The 17,688-nt window shown below is 42.7% G+C and overlaps 1 protein-coding gene across 4 annotated transcripts in view; it reads right to left on the bottom strand.

Annotated features, from left to right (window-relative positions):
* Positions 1-17,688, bottom strand: part of FYN (FYN proto-oncogene, Src family tyrosine kinase) — a 218,936-nt gene that overhangs the window by 14,622 nt on the left and 186,626 nt on the right. The window lies entirely within an intron of this gene.

The raw sequence follows: 17,688 nt of genomic DNA, 5'->3' as shown, positions 1-17,688 counted from the left end.
AGGAATGGACTGGGATTGGGAAGATGTAGGGTCTGGTCTTGGCTGTGTGACCTTAAGTAATCTAGCTTAATTTAAATTTTCCTATCAAAGTACCTTAATATCTCAATAAAAGGGGGAAGAAACCCTGGTTTCTTGTGATTTAGGAGAAAATATATACATATATTTAACTTTGAAATAATGCTATGCTTCAATAAACATACATAGGATTTAGTCATAATGCTGGTCTCATGAGTCCTCTGGTATGTAAGATAGTTTAACCTCACCAGGTAGACAAAAATCAGATTAAATGACTGAGCTGCTCCCAGGGTGGGGACAACTGGATACAGCCCATGTGTTCTGCTGAAACGGGTGAGATTTCCCAAAGGCTCCCACACCCACAGTAGGGAAAGTAATCTGCCTCTAGCTCCTTCTATCTCCACATTTGTGGTCTTTCCTCCATTCTTTCTCCCTGTAGTGGCCATCTTTACTTCTGGGATAGTTTTTTCTTCTGTAATATCACTTTCTTACAGTCTTATTTTTCTCCTATCAGCCAGAAAGAGTACTATTTAAGGTTTGTTTTGTAAAGAGCAGTTTTGCCTCCATGACTGTCTTATGAGTCTCTGACTTTTCAAGACCAAGGTGCAAATTCATGCCAAAGTCAGTGGAGTCTTTTCTTTCAGAAATTGATCTGATCATTGAAAGAATCTTCTCTCTAACCAAAAGGAAGGGTGTGGTCCACCTGGCTTTTTACAAGCTTGATGTGTGTGTAGGGAATTAAAAGGGTTCAGGCTAGGCATGGCGGCTCACGCCTGTAATCGTAGCACCTTGGGAGGCCAAAATGGGCCAATCATTTGAGGTCAGGAGTTCGAGACCAGCCTGGCCAACATGGTGAAACTCCATCTATATTAAAAATACAAAAAATACAAAATTAGCTGGGCATGGTGGCACAAGCCTGTAGTCTCAGTTTCTCAGGAGGCTGAGGAAGGAGAATTGCTTGAACCTGGGAGGTGGAGGTTGCAGTGAGCCGAAATTATGCCATTACACTCCAGGCTGGGTGATAGAGCAAGACTCCATCTCAGAAAAAATAAAATTAAATAAAATAAAGTAAAATAAAATGAAAGGGATTCAGCAGCTTGTGCTCTCAAACATTCAGTTCAGCAATTATAAAGCAGTTCCAGTTATTTTACTGAGCAAACTAAAAGAGAAACACAAAGAAGTTTTATTACTTATGTAAACACAGTTACATGTTTAAAGCATGTTTATTCTGCTTACAGAGCTCCTAAAAATCATACAAAGGCTGACAAAATCAGAAAGTTTCATAGAATCTTCCATAAAAAGTCAGTATGTGCAAAAGTGGTGAATGATTAAAATATTTAAATTGGCACAGTTTTAATAGCCAGAGGTATGATAAATTACAGCAATTAGATTTTTGTCTTAAATACAGCATATGATAACATCTTTAGTAAATCTACCCTGGCATTTTCAGGCAATATAATTTTCCTCTCCATCTCTCATGTGTCTGTGTGAAATGAAATGAAAAAAAAAATCCTACTATTTCATTATGAGGCATCTCACATAAACACTGGAGCAGAAAAGTTATTCTATAGTTCTTTTCCTTTTAAGCATGGAGTTATTTTTAATTAGCTATGTTTTTCAGGCATAATTATTTATATCTGTCCTTATGTGCTAGATGATTCCACATAAGACCTGGGATTCTCTGAATAGTCGTTTTGTTTTTAAAGTTTCTTTCACAGCATTCTTCTCACACTTCCTATCCTTGAGCATTCTGTTCACGCAGCTTTGGACTTTGAGCCACTGGGATTAATGTGATAGATTTTCTTCAGTGTTGAGAGCAGACCTTGCCCTGGACCAAACCTCAGCTGGAGTTCTCTTACTTCAGAGAATTAAAGGTATACTACATTCATTCCTATTTAAACCATCTCTTGAGCCAAATTGCTTGGAAATCTCTGACCATCTCTGAAGTAAATGGAACATTCTTCTCTGCTGTGCAGACAAATCCTGTAAATGAAATGACAACCAAAGGAGCTGTTTCCCCCTTCTTTGAATCACTCAACATTGATGAAGGTGTGTGTGTTGCTGAAAGCGACTATTTAAAATTTGGATACAGTCATGTGAGATTTTCCAAGGGCTTTCACAATTTCAGATTGAAAAAACCAATGGTAGTATCAGTCAGTTGCATTAGTTAGCTTTATTATTTTGTCATATTATAATCTACAATAAGGATTATAATATGTAAACCTTCAAAAAATGTTAAAACAAAGGCTACATAATGTAAGGAATCTTTGAAAGGAAGTCATTTGTAGATATGTGCTCTGACTTACTACTAGTCGGAACTTACTTAAATTTGTTTTGTATTAGTTTCCTTTCTAAGACAAGGAATATATTTGTACCAAACAATGTATTTATAATGTATTTGGAGGAATAGAAAATAATGTCTTTGTCCAACTTCTCCTGCTGCTTCTCTGTTTTAAAATAGCAGCAGCATTTGACAAAAGAAGCTTCTTTATAGATAACTCATTTTCCTTTTCAAGGAAGACAAAAGGTTAAATCAAAGCAGCAATAAGGTATTAATGATTAACTGACGTTTCTACTGAAAAGAGCTAATCCCTGCTTCCTCTTCTACACATCTCATTACCTTTGTTTCCCCTTATCTTGATTTCCCACCTCCTGAGGGTACAAAGCTATTGGCCTTAAAATGCAGCTCTAAATGTAGTGGAGTTAACTGGGGATTCTTGGCAGGTGTTTTTGCAAATAGCCACGCAGGCTGCACAATGTAAAAACCCCAGTCTATGAAAACAGCACCCCTAAGGCTGTGCAGTACATAACCTATACAATCCCACAGGTGACCCTGCTGCCAGGCTGCTGCAGTGGGCTCTGTAAGTTAGGAGACTTCAGACACCTTGAAGGAAGGATCTTCTGGGTGTAAACGATGCCCTTCCCTTGAAAGTAAAGTTCTGACCCTTAGGTTTTTTCACAGATACAGTGACAGGCATAAAGTCAGAATCAAAGTTGTCTTCTAAGTAGTATGGACTTAGAGAAAAATGGAGAAAATGCAGAAGAACTGCACTGCAGTTAACTTGATATTGTTATGTAACTAGCTGATTCATTCTTTGAAATTCTTCTGCTTGGGAGCAGGATTTAGATATGAAAACAATTTTCTCCTCTTCGCATTTTATTTAGAGGAAACAGAGCAAACTATGCAGGTAATGATCATCTATGTCACTGATGTCTTGAGCTTTACTTTAACATTTACTGTGTTTGTTTCATGTTTACATGAATTCAGAAAAAGAAGTTACCACTGTATTTTTCATCTCTTACTGAATTTGCTTAACAGTTTAGGATTCTTTTAAGCCATACACAAAGGCCATAATATGTGTGTGTGTGCATGTGTGCGTGCGTGTGTGTGTGTGTGTGTGTGTGTACTTGGAAGCATCTTTTCCACTCAATGCTTCCCAGGTACTATTTGCAAATTTTACCAAACTCCCAAGGGAAACTCATTGCTGAAACTTTGACTTGTCATGGTGAAAACTTGACAACCTGGTGTTGTCACTGGTGCCCATGTCCTAGAACTTCCAGGTAAGAGAATCTTTGTACCTTAGTCATTTAACTCCCAGGACCAGTTAGCCTTAGGCTGAATCATTCCTGCGATGAATAAATATGTCGATGTTTTAAATAATTTCTGACATACACCTCAATCCTGTTTCTCTGAATTCTGTTGAGATATGAAACAAATGGTCATAAACTCTGTGTAACGTCAGGGATCTTATTCACTCCCATGGCTCCAGTGACTATCTTGACCCCAGCGATGCCTGCGTTTATATCACCAGATGGGACCTCTCTCGAGTCCCTGACCTGCATAACCAATTTCATTCTCAACTGTCTCTCCATCATCACAATGGAGACACAACTGAGAAGCAAATTGGTTATGCAAGTCAGCACCCCTCAAATGCAACATCCAAAATTTATCTTCCCCATACTGTGGCTTCTCAATCCTGCTGACTTTGTAAACCACCCAGTTGGTGATAACAGAATCCCGAGAATCACTGTCGCCTGGACGTTCTATTTTTCATCACTGTGCACCCAGATCCCAGCACAGGGCCTGTCTATCGAAGGAGGTCAATAGTCTTTACTAAATGAGCTGTGGCACCCCGCCTGCTCTGTCCCTGACCATGTCAGGTCCATTACATCCTGACCATTTCATCCTCTTGAATTCACTACCCTCACTCTAGTCCTCACTGGCTCGGCATGCCCCCACTGGGTTTCTATAGTAGCCTTCTAATAGAATCTACATGCATAATCTGGTCCCTACCTACTTCCCCAGCTTCTTCTAATCATCCCAGACTTGTTCTCCTCTGCTTCCCTCCTCTGTCCTCTACAACCTCTCCATTGCCCTTCTTTGACTGCTTTGCAAATGCCAAGCTCTTACCTGCTTCAGGCACAGGCTATTTCCTTTGTCAGACTCCTCATCCTATGGCTAATTCTTCTCTTTTGCTCCTAGCCAAAGTGTTACTTGCACAGGGAACCTTTGCCTGATCACTAAAGACTGGGGTAGTTTTCCTACTTCTATGCTGCCAAAGCACCTCCCTTTTTGTAGTTGTTACTGTTTTTTTTCCTGCAAATATTGCCTAATGAAGCTGTTACTATTACAGTGCAATGAATGCATGAATTGTCTGAAGGCTGTCTCCGTCCACAGATAAATGCCATGCTTGAGTGCTGGAGCATGTCTTCCTGGATGGCCACCATATCTCCAGTACTGAACACAGTGTCTGGAGCACAGAAAGCACTTGATAAACAGGTGCTGAATGAATGAATGAATGAGTAGCTGTACAGCCCTTCCAGCCCTTCTCATTTTGGCTGAATAACCAAGTTCCCTACAGAGCTTATTATCAGTTCCCTGCCCTCTGGTGAGTCCTCTCCTTGTCCTTGGTGATAGTACCAAGGTCACTGTCTCCATGCCCTTTTAAGATCTGACAATTGCCAACTGAAATGGAAAAGCATCAGCCACACGCTAATGAAACTTAAAAACACCTGGAGAACCCTGCATTTTCACTGCCAAAGGAAGTGTGTTCAGATCCCCTTTGGGTCGGAGTGATTGTATCTGAGGGATTCCACACTGTTTCTGTGAGGACAAGGGGGCCCAGTTCACTGGGGCTGCAGCTGGGAATGGGGGTGGTTAGTTATATCAGCACAAAGAAGGTGGCAAGGGGCCTTGGGAGAGTTCACAGTGAGACAAAGTGGAAAATCTGTTTCTTAATAGACTGGGATGAATGCAAGTGACTAGACATCAACCATTTTGACCTCACTGAGCCCTGGTCTTCCTCATTTAAAATAAAGTTAATAATCATCCATGCTTCAAACAAGAGATAGGAGAGGGTTATAGATTTATTCAGTTATCAAAGTTTTTCCACAGAAATGACAACAAAATCCCCACCACTCCTGGGCTGGTTTGTTCCCTCTTTCTTCCCCACCAGTATTTCTGGAGTATTCCCCAGTGCCCGGCACTGTACTCGGTGCCAGGAGGATGAAAGTGAACACAGACTCTGGCAATCATGAAGCTTATTTTGAGGGAGATATAAAATAAATGAATGCCTATTCTATATGTCAACAACAATAAAGTGCTATGAATAATAATAAGGGGTACTAGGACAGATTTTGTGGGACTCTGTAAGCTGCACTAGAATTTTGGATTCCATCCTAAGCGCAACAGAGAGTCACTGGGTTGTGAGCAGAAGTGTGATGACTTCCCACATCATTTTCTCCCCTTGTCTTTTAAAACATGGAAGATAACACACCATTACCTTGTGAATGATTTATGATGAGACATAACAGGAAAAGTGTTTTGACTTTTCAAAACTCTTCAAAAGCACTGTGACATTTCAAGGCCCATGGGTGTCCATCAGCAATTAGCAATTGGGTAGATGATGCTTCCATTGTCACTTCTGTCATGTTTACTTAACTAGTGGCTCTCGTGCATTTGTACTATTCTAGCACACTTCTCACATTTAAATAATACCAATAATCTCAGGAACAAAGCAGTAAAACTTAGCATACTCCAACCTGCAAAGCTCAAACATTTCTATGAGAAGTACATGAATTATTTTTCTGAATTTATTCTTCCCGTGTTCTTCCTTTCTTCTCAAGCATTTTGTCTCCCCTGTGGGCTCTTCTTTTTGCTTGGGTTTACTCAAGCAAGCCTCCTGCCCTCTCCTGAGTAACTAGGACTATAGGTTGCACCATCATGTCTGGCTAATTTTTAATTAACTTAATTCATTTTTTTTTTTGAGACAGAGTCTCATTCTGTCACCCAGGCTGTAGTATAGTGGCATGATCTTGACTCACTGCAACCTCTGCCTCACAGGTACAAGCAATTCTCCTGTCTCAGCCTCCTGAGTAGCTGGGACTACAGGTGCATGCCACCATGCCCAGTTAATTTTTATTTATTTATTTTTTTTGAGACAGAGTCTTGCTCTGTCTCCCAGCCTGGATAGAGTGCAGTGGCGAGATCTTGGCTCACTGCAACCTCCACCTCCCATATTCAAGTGATTCTCCTGCCTCAGCCTCCCAAGTAGCTGGGATTACAGGCATGAATTAACATGTCCGGCTGATTTTTGTATTTTTTTTTTTTTTAGTAGAGACGGGGTTTCACTGTGTTGGCCAGGCTGGTCTCAAACTCCTGACCTCAAGCAGTCCACCTACCTCGACCTCCCAAAGTACTAGGATTACAGGCATGAGCTATTGCACCTGGCCAATTTAATTTAATTTTTTTTTGAGATGGGGTCGCCTTCTGTTGCCCAGGCTGGAGTGCAGTGGTGTGATCTTGACTTACTATAACCTTTGCCTCATGGGTACAAGCAATTCTCCGGTCTCAGTCTCCTGAGTAGCCTCCTGAGTACCTCCTGAGTACAGATGCGCACCACCATGCCCAGCTAATTTTTATATTTTTAGTAGAGATGGGGTTTCACCACATTGGTTGGACTGGTCTCGAACTCCTGACCTCAGGTGATCCACCTGCCTTGGCCTCTCAAAGTGCTAGGATTACGACGTGAGCCACCATGCCCAGCCTAATTTTATTTTTTGTAGAGATGGGATCTTGTTATGTTGCTCAGGCTAGTCTTAAACTCCTGGGCTCAAGTGGTCCTCCTGCCTTGGTCTCCCAAAGTTCTGGGACTACAGGCGTGAACCACCATGCCCGACCTAACTTGGTTCTTGCTACCCCAAACACAGTTAGTCTAGTTCGGTTTGCTTTACTATAACCTGTGCCCTGCACTTAGCATGCTCATACTTGTTTCTTTTACATTGGCTTTGGAAATGCTTTCTTTCCCTTCATCTGCTTAGCTAAAGCCTACTCAGTTCAAGTCCCACCTCCTTCATGAAGTCATCTGTGATTACTCCAGCCTTCACTAATCTCTCCAATGGACCTAGCGTCAGTGCTAGAAACAACAGTTCAATGCTTGATAACAGCAGCTACCACAATACCTAAACGCACTGAGTGCTTGCTAAGAGTCAGGCATGCAAAGCGTTGTGCACCTGAGGTGGATACCAGGATTAGTCTTGTTCTACAGATAAGAAAATGGAACACAGAGAGGAAAGCAATGTGCCAAACAAAGGACACGTGTAGATGGTGGAACTGTGATTTGAACGGAAGGCGCCAGAGCCAGACTGTGTAAACACTATACACTGTTCCACCATGTCCATGTCTCCTCTGTGTCCTTTTACTAGTTCTTTCATAAGTGATTTAAAAAATCTCCTTAAATAGAATGCAAATCCCTTGACGTTGGAGACACATATTTCTTCATAGCAACTTGCCTACGGCTGGTTAAACAGCAATAAATGCTCTAACTGGCTAAAGAGGTCAAGCCAGGCAGCAAGTTATCTGACACCCTGACGGCCAAAGTAATTCTCTTTCTTTACACAGACTTAAACTAAACATGAAGAGTGACAATACAGTGGTGTAATAAACTAATAATTGTCTTCACTCTTAAAAGTTATAGGAATAAAATCTTCCTTTCCTACGACAGGACAGTCTGACTGATACTCTTGGTTCTGAAGGGCAAACAGGATGACTGCCCAAAGTCATTATGTCAGGATGGCCCATCTCAAGCCCCAGGTCACATTCCAGTTAATGAAGTCCCTCTATCCCTAGTGGCCAGGTCATCTGTTTTTCACTTCTGCCTCAAATAGAAACAGTCTTACTTGACTCAGTTCCTTCTTGTTCTTGATGTGTCTTCATACATTAAGATGATGGCACGGCCATTTCAAATGCTCCAATAGGACCGCAGATACTTTTCTGCCAAATCACCTCCTCCACTAAAGGTACATAAGCCAGCCAGGAAATGAGGAGTAGACGCTCTTCAGTGACAATGCAAAGCCGTCTGATTGTGGGCTAAGCTGGGATTGAGTGGTCACTTGTGGAAGGGCTAGCATGATCATTTAGGAAAGGTGCTTCCGAGTCAGGCATCCCTGGGCTTGCACACTGGATTTGCTGGGTGACCATTTAAAATGTCCCTAAGTCTCAGTTTCTTAGTCTGTAAAGTGGGGATGATAACCTCCTAAGGTTGTGGTGAGAATAGTTGATGTAAAGGGCTCAGCACCGTGTCTGGCACCTGGTAATAGTTAAATACATGCCAGCTATTATTTTATTCAGATAGTAAAGGCCTAAAGTCATCGAGTTGCACTAGCAAATGCCATCAGCAATGCTAAAGCTCTCCAAACACCAAGGGAGGAAAAGAAGATGAAAAAATAAAACCCTCTTCATCAAAACATTCAGCAACCAATCACTGAGAATCTTCCGAGTGTTTGTGATGTCCCCAGCACCCTTAAAGCACTCCTGGGAAAACCAAGCACAGGTTGCCTCCATCCTTGGAGCTTCTAGACAGACAGGGAGACAGAGCTTGCGGGCAAACCCAGCAGAGAATGAAATGGTTGCACTGCCTTTAGGAAGAAGAGGGTTCAGAAGAGACAGGAAAAGAGAACAGGAGCAGAAGATGAGGGCTTCAGGGAGAGGCAGCCGCATTGATGCAGCATGACCTGTGGCTCTCCCTGCGGCGGGAAAGGGTCAGGGGAGGTGCCAGGACAGGCCTGGGTGGGCCCCGCTCACATCACTGGAGAGCTCAACTGCCAAGTCTCTCTCTTTTTATTTTTCCCGGTGACCAGGCCAGATTCATAGTCTCAGAGAATATCCCCTCTGGCTAAAAAACTAGGCCAAGGTGGAGAAGGTGAAGTCAATATAGAATAAAAGAAGCCAAATCCTTCCTACAGAGAATCCAAGTTGTGCCCTAATAGCATTTTCAAGGAGGAAACCCATTAGCTTCAATAATAGACATTGTTTTTCTGAACCAAAGAGTCACCCAGAGCCCTTTTTAATTATAAAGCCACTAACGCTGCAAATTATTATATCCAATATTTAATAGTATGCAGTACTTCAACTTTAAAGTTACTCTGGGTAATAAAAGAAATCACAAATAATGCCAAGAACAGAAATTTGGTTTACATGAGGCGGAGGTGACAAGGCAGTACTAGGACAGGATATCCTGCGAAAGAAGCAAAATCAAAGCTGACCTGACCTGGAACTTTGTGGTTAAACAAAACAATGATTTCAAACCCAATGAAACTTGGCAAAGCAAAACTCAGAATTTTCATACCAGGCCAAGGGAATGACTTTCAGACTTCCCAAATGCTTCTGAAGTAATACAACTTGGTGTTTTGGTTATTCCTGGTGACGCATTCTGTTGAAACGTCTACTTTAAGTTCATAAGGTTTTAGCATCATGTTTTTAAAATTTCATTTACTTTAAAATAAAAATAAATGAAAATTAAATGGTACAATTGGTTAAGATTATCCTCCATCTGAAATTTCATAATGTTGAGCAAGGAGTTTGAGAAGGAGGGAGGTCAGGAGGAAGAAGGAGTGCTGTCCCACTGGGGATGTGAGTGGAGAAGGGACAAGATAGGACAAGGAGGACAAGAACCAAGGAGTAGAAGGTGGGTCTGAACATACTGCAAAGATCAGGTTGATTAACTAGGCACAGATCCAAAGTCTGGCTGAGTTGAATCCATGGAAGGAATATTCAGGCTGAGAGAGGTGAGCAAAGTTCCAAGGAGAGCCCAGAGTTTAAGACTAGACAGAGAAGAGATAGAAGGTCCATCAGTGGGTATTAAAAATCGAACCCAGGACAACTAGAGGACAGAGGAGAGTAGACTCAGCTACCAGGGAGAATGAAGGAGGTGAGGCTGGACTCTAGGCATTAATCCTGGGGCTTTGCAGTTGGGGAAAGGTAGGCAGTATAAATTGTGGAAGGGCATTTGATCCAGACATGGAGAGTACCAGAAGGTAAGCTGTGACACTCCTTCCAAATATCCTTAGAGGAGCCAGGAAGTCAAGGGAGGAAACTCTGGGCTGCTTATCTTTCTCTATCACTCTCCCTGCCATGGTTACCAATGACAAACCCAGGGTAGCTCTCAGGGGCAACACAGAAGTAAAGAATAAAATCAGTGAGCATCTCCTGAAATCATGGGTGTCCTTTTAAGAAGGAAATCTGACAACCATCAAAGGGACTTTCCTTGGAGTACAGACTGTGTTATGGAGGCTCATTTAAGTGCTTATCTTGGGTGGGACTGAAGAAAAAAGGCTGCTCTGGAACACTGAGGCTCTGAATAATTCTAAATATCCTTCCAGTTTTCCAAGAGCCAGAAAGGAAGCAATATCAGAATAAAAATTCTCTAACTTGATTACCTCTGTAAAGAAAAAACAAAACAAAACAAAATAAACAGAATAACAATTCTGATTCACAGCTTCAACAGGATAAACACTGTTTGTGGACTTTCAATCCAGAACAAAAGACAAGGGCTCTGTAACCATCTGTTCGCTGCTGCCCAGGGTGGTGAGAGGAACTCACCTGAGTGATCAGTGGATGTGTGGGGTGTAGCTCAATGCAGAAATGATGCCCAGAATCCAGCCACCCCAGAAGGGGCAGAGGGCCCATGTCAGTCTGACTTCATGCCACATGATGAGCTAGGCTGCAGGGACAGCACCGGGTTTGGGGATACTGTGTGGGAACGGTTAAAGGTCATGGGGTTTAATTGGGAGCTCAGAAGCTACCAAAGGATGAGAGGATATACAGAAGATAAGCATCACTTTGGGGTGGCTTTTCCAAGCTTCTCCCCCTTTCAACCTGGCAAAGCATCTGTGCCAATGGGGGAGCCCCCCCTGGGGATGGCAGAGAGATGCCAGTGAGCCCCCTCCTTTGGCTGGAAGAGATGAGGCTTCAGAACTTGGGGCAGTTTTCAAATGCACTGCATGTCCGTGATTATCCAGATGATGCAAATGCAGGAGTTCCTTTTGCCAGCAAAGCAAGACAAGGAAGCCAAATGACATTTTTGATGTTTGATGGCAGTCTGCAGTTCCTATTTACACACTTTAAAATCACAGAGGGTGACCATCTGCTTCCTTCTTGATGATTACCAAGAAATGTGGGCTGCACAGACTGAGGACTTGCTCTTGACCATTCATAAACAACCATCAAAACGCTCTGCCCAAAACAGCACAAAGGAGAAGGAGATGCTCACACAGAATAGGGGAAAACAGGACTGACCAGCACAGATAAAGAGGAAAGATGTGCAAAGAAGCTGGGCTCGAGGTAACCACTGCTTACTTCCAGTCCATCTGTGTCCTCTAGGCAGAGTCAGAGCTGCCCGAGGATGGGAGTGAAAGAAACTGGTCCCATCTCCTACCTGAAACAGTTTTAATCTTTAAAGAGAGACTGTAGTAGGAAAGGGTGATTTAGAGTCCCCTTTCTTTTAATTTTAATCTCTGGATTTCAACACACTCTTTCCTGGAGGAAAATGGTTGTGCTCTACAATTCATCTCCATTTCCCTGCCAATTTGACCTGCTCCCCCTAACTATTAATCTGGGCCCTGAAGCTCCACGGTGGCTCAGCAGATAAACAAAGCAGTCCCTCCCAGAAATGAGGTGGAAGCTCAGAGCTTGAAGCAACAGAATACAAATGAAGGAGGTTTTCTGCTTAGTGACTGAAGTGTACCAAACTCGGATCCGGGAAGCTTGATTACAAGCAGCATGGTTCAGGCATGCGACTCAGCTCAGCGGGAAAGCCATGTTTGACCTCAGAGGGCAGGGCATTCTGTCGGGCAGGTCCCCTGGGGTCTCTTCCTAGACAGCCCTCAGGATGATAAACTCTCAGTGTGGGTTGGGGAGCCAGGGGTTGGCGTGGTCATTTTATGGTGGCACCACTCAGTTGGGAACATACTAGTCGGTGCTTAAGACAATGGCTTGCATTTTAAAGGGTTTGCTTTTCATCAAAGGATGGTTTGCTTCTCTAGCATGGGAAGAATTAAATTCAATAATTAAAAAGGTTGTTTTTTTTTTCCCCTTCCCTCTCCTGATATTTGCTGTTCAGGTCACAGCACACTGTGCAGGAATGGCAACGCTGTCGTTGACAGAGAACAAGAAATTCATGTGCTGACGAGGGCAGAGGGAGGGCATCTCATGGCGAGATCAGCCTTGATCTGCCACCGGATTACAGAGGCCTCAGAAGCGGCTGATTAATAATTCTGCAGGAGCCCTTGAGCTGGAAAGCTGGCGCTCTGAGTCTAATAATCCCCAGTCGTTGTAATACAAAGGAAGGACAGGAATTGAATTCACAGTTCTGGATTGTGAAATTCAAAATTTGAAAGAAACAGGGATCCACGTCTTCCTGACTGTGTTTGTCAACCTAGCTGCCTGCTTGTTTGTATTAAATGGCTACTGTGCTTTTTGAATCTAAAATCTGATTATATTTAATTAGTACAGGCATCTGGGATTTCTAATACACAAAGAGTTATTAAAGTAACAAATCTTTCTAAAATATGTTCTCTATGAAAGAATGTGTTAATTTATGCAGTAACAATTTTTTAACATGAAATAATTAACTTGAAAACTGCAACAATTAGGAATTCTTCGTAGTCTAATTTATACTTGAATTTTCCTCCAGACAATAATCTATTCAATTTAAACCCTCAATACTGGGAGCATTTGAACAGACACATTTTTCTTCTTCTATTTAATACATAAGCCTAAACTTACAGCAGTCTTACACAAAGACCTGAATGTCCCTATTTTTATATACATTCCAGAGACCCAAAGATTACGTTTCCTTGACATTTGTTTCATTAATTTTGAACTTAAAAACAAACCAACCCAAACCATAGAACAACCCCATGTTCTTGTCCTTTGTGATGATTCAAATCAGGAGAAAGGGTGATAGAGGCAGAGCCTCCATGTGGAAGGAAGCCTGATGGGAGAGGGTCAGGAAAACCCAAAGTGAGTGTGAGAGTGTGTGTGTGTGTGTGTGTGTGTGTGAGAGAAAGAGAGAGAGAGAGAGAGAGAGAGAGACAGCTATTAGTGTCCATTGGACCAATAATATTAAAATAATGTTACTATAAATACCATTGCCAACTACCACTATCAGCTCAGTGTTGACTTTGTGCCAACTGCTTTATGGTTATTCCCAGGGAAGCCTTACAACAATTCTATGATGTAGATAACTATTATTATCCCTATTTTAAGAGGAGAAAATAAAGGCTCAGAGAGGTTAAGTAAATTGTTCAAGGTCTCACAGTGAATTAGCAGCAATGCTAGGATTTATACCAAGATACTCTGATTTTATGGGTCATGCTCTTAACCAATCCAGTCCCTGCCATCTTTGGGAGGGGATTGAGCTGTATGTGGGAAGAAGAAACGAGGTCAGGCTATCAAAAAACAAACAATCCAAACAAACACACCAAAGTGCTGTGTAGGGAGGAGCTGGAAGAAGTGAATAATACCAACAGCTTCTAATGATTGTCTTCTTGAATTCTTACAACCATCTTAAAGGTAACCAACACCAATCCTATTTTATGATGAGAAAGGTAAAGCTCAGAGAGGCGAGAAAGGGGTGGGGAGACAGAAATAAACACAGTTATTAGCATCTGTTGGACCAACAGTATTATAATAAATTACTATTACTACTATTGCCAACTACCACCATCAGCTCTGTGTGAAGGAGCTTTTCTGCTTAGTGACTGCAGTGTACCAAACTTGGATCCGGGAACCTTGCTCTAGGAATATGGCAGTCAGGATTTGAACACAGGCTTATCTGGCTCCAAAGCTCCTGTGCTTCCTACCACTCCAAAGACAATCTAGCAGTGTGCAAGGAATATCAATGCAATCAACAACCCTTTCTGGAAGATCCTGCAGCCACAGTGGTATTTGATTCCCAGAGAGAGCCATGCACATTGCTCAGAGACAGCAGGTGAGCATGTCTCAGAAGTGTGTGGAGGGATTGGTGACCTTGGTTATTTCCATTGCTGTAAACAAATATACATTAAATACTACTACGTGCTCTGCGTCTACGAGGGCCTGCTGCTAGTCTTTAAACTAAATCACTTCTATAAAGAAGCAGTGAGACTGGCTCCAGATACCTGGGAGAACTGCTACAGCTGTGCTCATGTAGTGTGTGTGTGTGTGCTCGTGTGTGCTCATGTGTGCTCGTGTTGATGTGTGTATGCACATGCATTGGTGAAAATGCTGAGAAGGCCCATCTGATATTCAGACCTCACAGGATTAAAAACAACAGAGGCAGCATGAAGGCAGGGATAGTTCCCAACAGAGAATGTAAATATGAGAAAACAGGCAAGTTGGCTGGAGACAAGGACAGTGGATGCCTGCCTCCTAGCTGTGTCTGGGTGGAGGGGCCTTTGGGGCACGTAGGTATATCAAAGTGCTGACTGCCCAGATCCGTTGACTGGCCCAGGCTATAAAATAAAGATTGATTTTTCTTTTCTCTATTGCTTACTAATAGTGATTCTCTTTAAAAACTTTTTAGATTGTTTTCAAAGAAAATGTATGTCAAATACAAAAAGTTGAGGTTATAAGGATGATTTTTATATTTCACAACTCTCAAAGAACTTTTATAAATAGCCCATGTAAGTTTCACACTCATGATGTGAGGTGATTATTTTTATTATCTCCATTTTACAGATGATAAAAATGAGGCCTAAAGAGCGTAAGTGACTGGCCTGAGGACCCCAAGCTTGTAAATGACAGAGCTGGTTCAAAGCCAGGGACCCTAACGTCCAACCCCTGGTTCCTCAGTCTCACTAGGCTGCCTTACTAGTAGCCTAGAGGGAAGTACAACACTGGTAAATGACACTGAGTGCGTATTCTTCCTTTTAAAAATATGTCCACAAAATCTGTTAGGCAGTAACCGCAATTACTAATCTATGTTTGCCCTGTGACTAGCAATTCCACCGGAGAACACACCCCAGAGAGACGAGGGCATGTGTGCACCACCACAGCAGCCTTATTCATAATGGCCCCAATTTGGAAATAACTCCGATGTTCAGCAACGGTAGAATGGATGCTCTGTGATACGTCTGTACAGTGGAATACTACTCAGCCAGGAAAAGAACTACTGATACATGCAGCAATATGGAAGAATCTCACAGACATAATGTGAAAGAAGCCAGACACAAGAGTAATACTATAGGATTCATTTCTGTGATGTTCATTTACAGGTAAAACTTACCAACCTATGGTGAAAAGGGGAAAAAAAGGCTACTTGTGGGGGTGGTTACTGACTGGGAGTGGGAATAAGGGGTCTTCCGGGGTGCTGGAAGTATGCTGTATCTTCGGGTGGATTCAGGGGCATATATGTAAATAAAAATTCACTAGGCTGCACACTTCGGATTTGTTCATTTTACTGTACATGTGTTACAGATCAATAAAGGATAAAAATGTATCCACAAAAAGAAGTTATTCTTACACATAGCCACGTCTATCTGAACTTGTTAGGTTTAAACCAACATTAGTTGGCACTGAACAGCCTGAAAGTTCATGAAGAAAAAATTAGAGTCTGCAGAGAATTTTCCCACTGCTTCTCACCTGCTTGTGTGATCTCTGAAGGAAGTGATGGTGGGAGGGGCTGTGAGTTTCTGGAAGCAAGGATTGTGACATCTGCCTATGTCGGGAGTCACAGGAGACAGGTGTGTGGAAGTGTGTGGACAAGAAGCTGGATGCAGATGCTTGTGATGCCTGTGGTGAGCTCTGGCATGATTCTGGGAGGAAAGTGCAGTGCTGGGATAGGGAGGCAGCCGTGACCAGACTCAGGGGAGGGCTGGAAGGCTGAGGGCCCAGCTGTGGCAGTGAGACCCAGTGAGGGCACCCCGACTCATCTCTCTGGGCTTGGAGGACACCACAATCACCTCAAGCTCTACAGATCCAAACCCAAATGCATCCTCTTTCTCTGAAAGTAAGATCTTCCCAACTCATTCATTTCTATTATTGGTAACACCATTCTCACAATTACCTGCATTTGATGACTTGGGAATTATTTTTGATTCTTCTCTCCCTTTCCTGAATAGTGTTTCCATATATCTAAAATCCATTCACTCATTTGTTTATTCACCAAGAACTTAGTGTTGTACCAGATACACTAATAGTAACAAGCAACATTTATCACTATGTGCTGGGCATCCTGTTAAGCACTTTACATGCACTGTTTCACTTAATCTTTGGAAAAATGCATACAGCAGACAAAATGTTTTTCCATTTTGCAGGTAAGTAAACTGAAGTATGGAAAAGTTAAATACCTTGCCGAAGGCCCCAGATTGTCAGGTTAGAGCTGGATTGCAAAGCCGGTTCCACCTGACTTCAACAATGTCCCACGTACGTGTTCCTCGTCATGCTTGCTGACTATCCCGTGCCGTCTTAGGCTTCTTTATATCAGTAGCTCCTAGTAAATTCCCTTTCATACACAAGGTACTCAAATAACTGATGTTGGCATTATTTAGAGATCCTGATTGGGCAGAATTTAGCAAAGTGTTTATAACTAAATAACTATCTGCTATAACTGAGTGAGATGTCCAGGTAATAGAGAATAAGCAATCCCCCCAAATTTCTAGTTGCTTCTAGAGTGATGTCTGCAGAAGGCCACCTTCACAGGCTCAGGGCCTGGCCTTGACCTCCTCCCTGACATGGGCTGCTGCTCAGTCCTGGGTGGGCTGGGGGTGGTGGGAAGAAAGTTGCACAGGAAGGACTGTGTAACCCAGCTCCACACTCCAATTCTGCCTGTGCCCTATGCAATGCCACCTCATCTGCCTGAGGAGTGACAGATATTTCAGTGCACCCTGAGCTAAGAAACTCACAACTGTTTTGAAAACAATTGCCATTCATGGTCCTAAAATATCTGTGTTTGGCGCATGTTTCTGAATGCTGCCTGCATTCCCATAATCAAGATGCAGCATGGCTGTGGCCTGTGGGTAACATAAAACCCGACTCGCAACTATTATTAGGCATGCGGACCAGCTGTCTGGAGGAGCTGATTAATTCCCAGCAGAAACTTCAGCACACAGCACACATGCCATCTGCAGAGTACACCAGCAGACACACACCAGGCCCTCTCTCCCTCGTAAAGCAGCCGGGGCAGGGCAGGCCCTTGGGAGGAATTTTATATACAGCTGGGTTGTCCCAGTGCTGGAAAAGAAAGGTCTCTCCAACTCCCTCACACATGTACACTAGGAGGTGCTCCTTAAAAACAGTCCCGTTAAATAAAGGGGAAAAGGGGTGTATGACTCATCCTCTCCATCTTTATTTTCTATTCCTTTTATCACTGACTCGATGAGAAGCAGTCAGCGTAGCCTAGGATGGTAGATGTA

The sequence above is a fragment of the Aotus nancymaae genome, unplaced genomic scaffold (genome assembly GCF_030222135.1).
Source record: "Aotus nancymaae isolate 86718 unplaced genomic scaffold, 86718_ANA_hifiasm-v0.15.2.pri h1tg000040l, whole genome shotgun sequence".
In the NCBI taxonomy this organism is placed as follows: domain Eukaryota; kingdom Metazoa; phylum Chordata; class Mammalia; order Primates; family Aotidae; genus Aotus; species Aotus nancymaae.
Note: the sequence above shows the minus strand (reverse complement) of the source record. Positions and strands in the feature narration are given on the sequence as shown.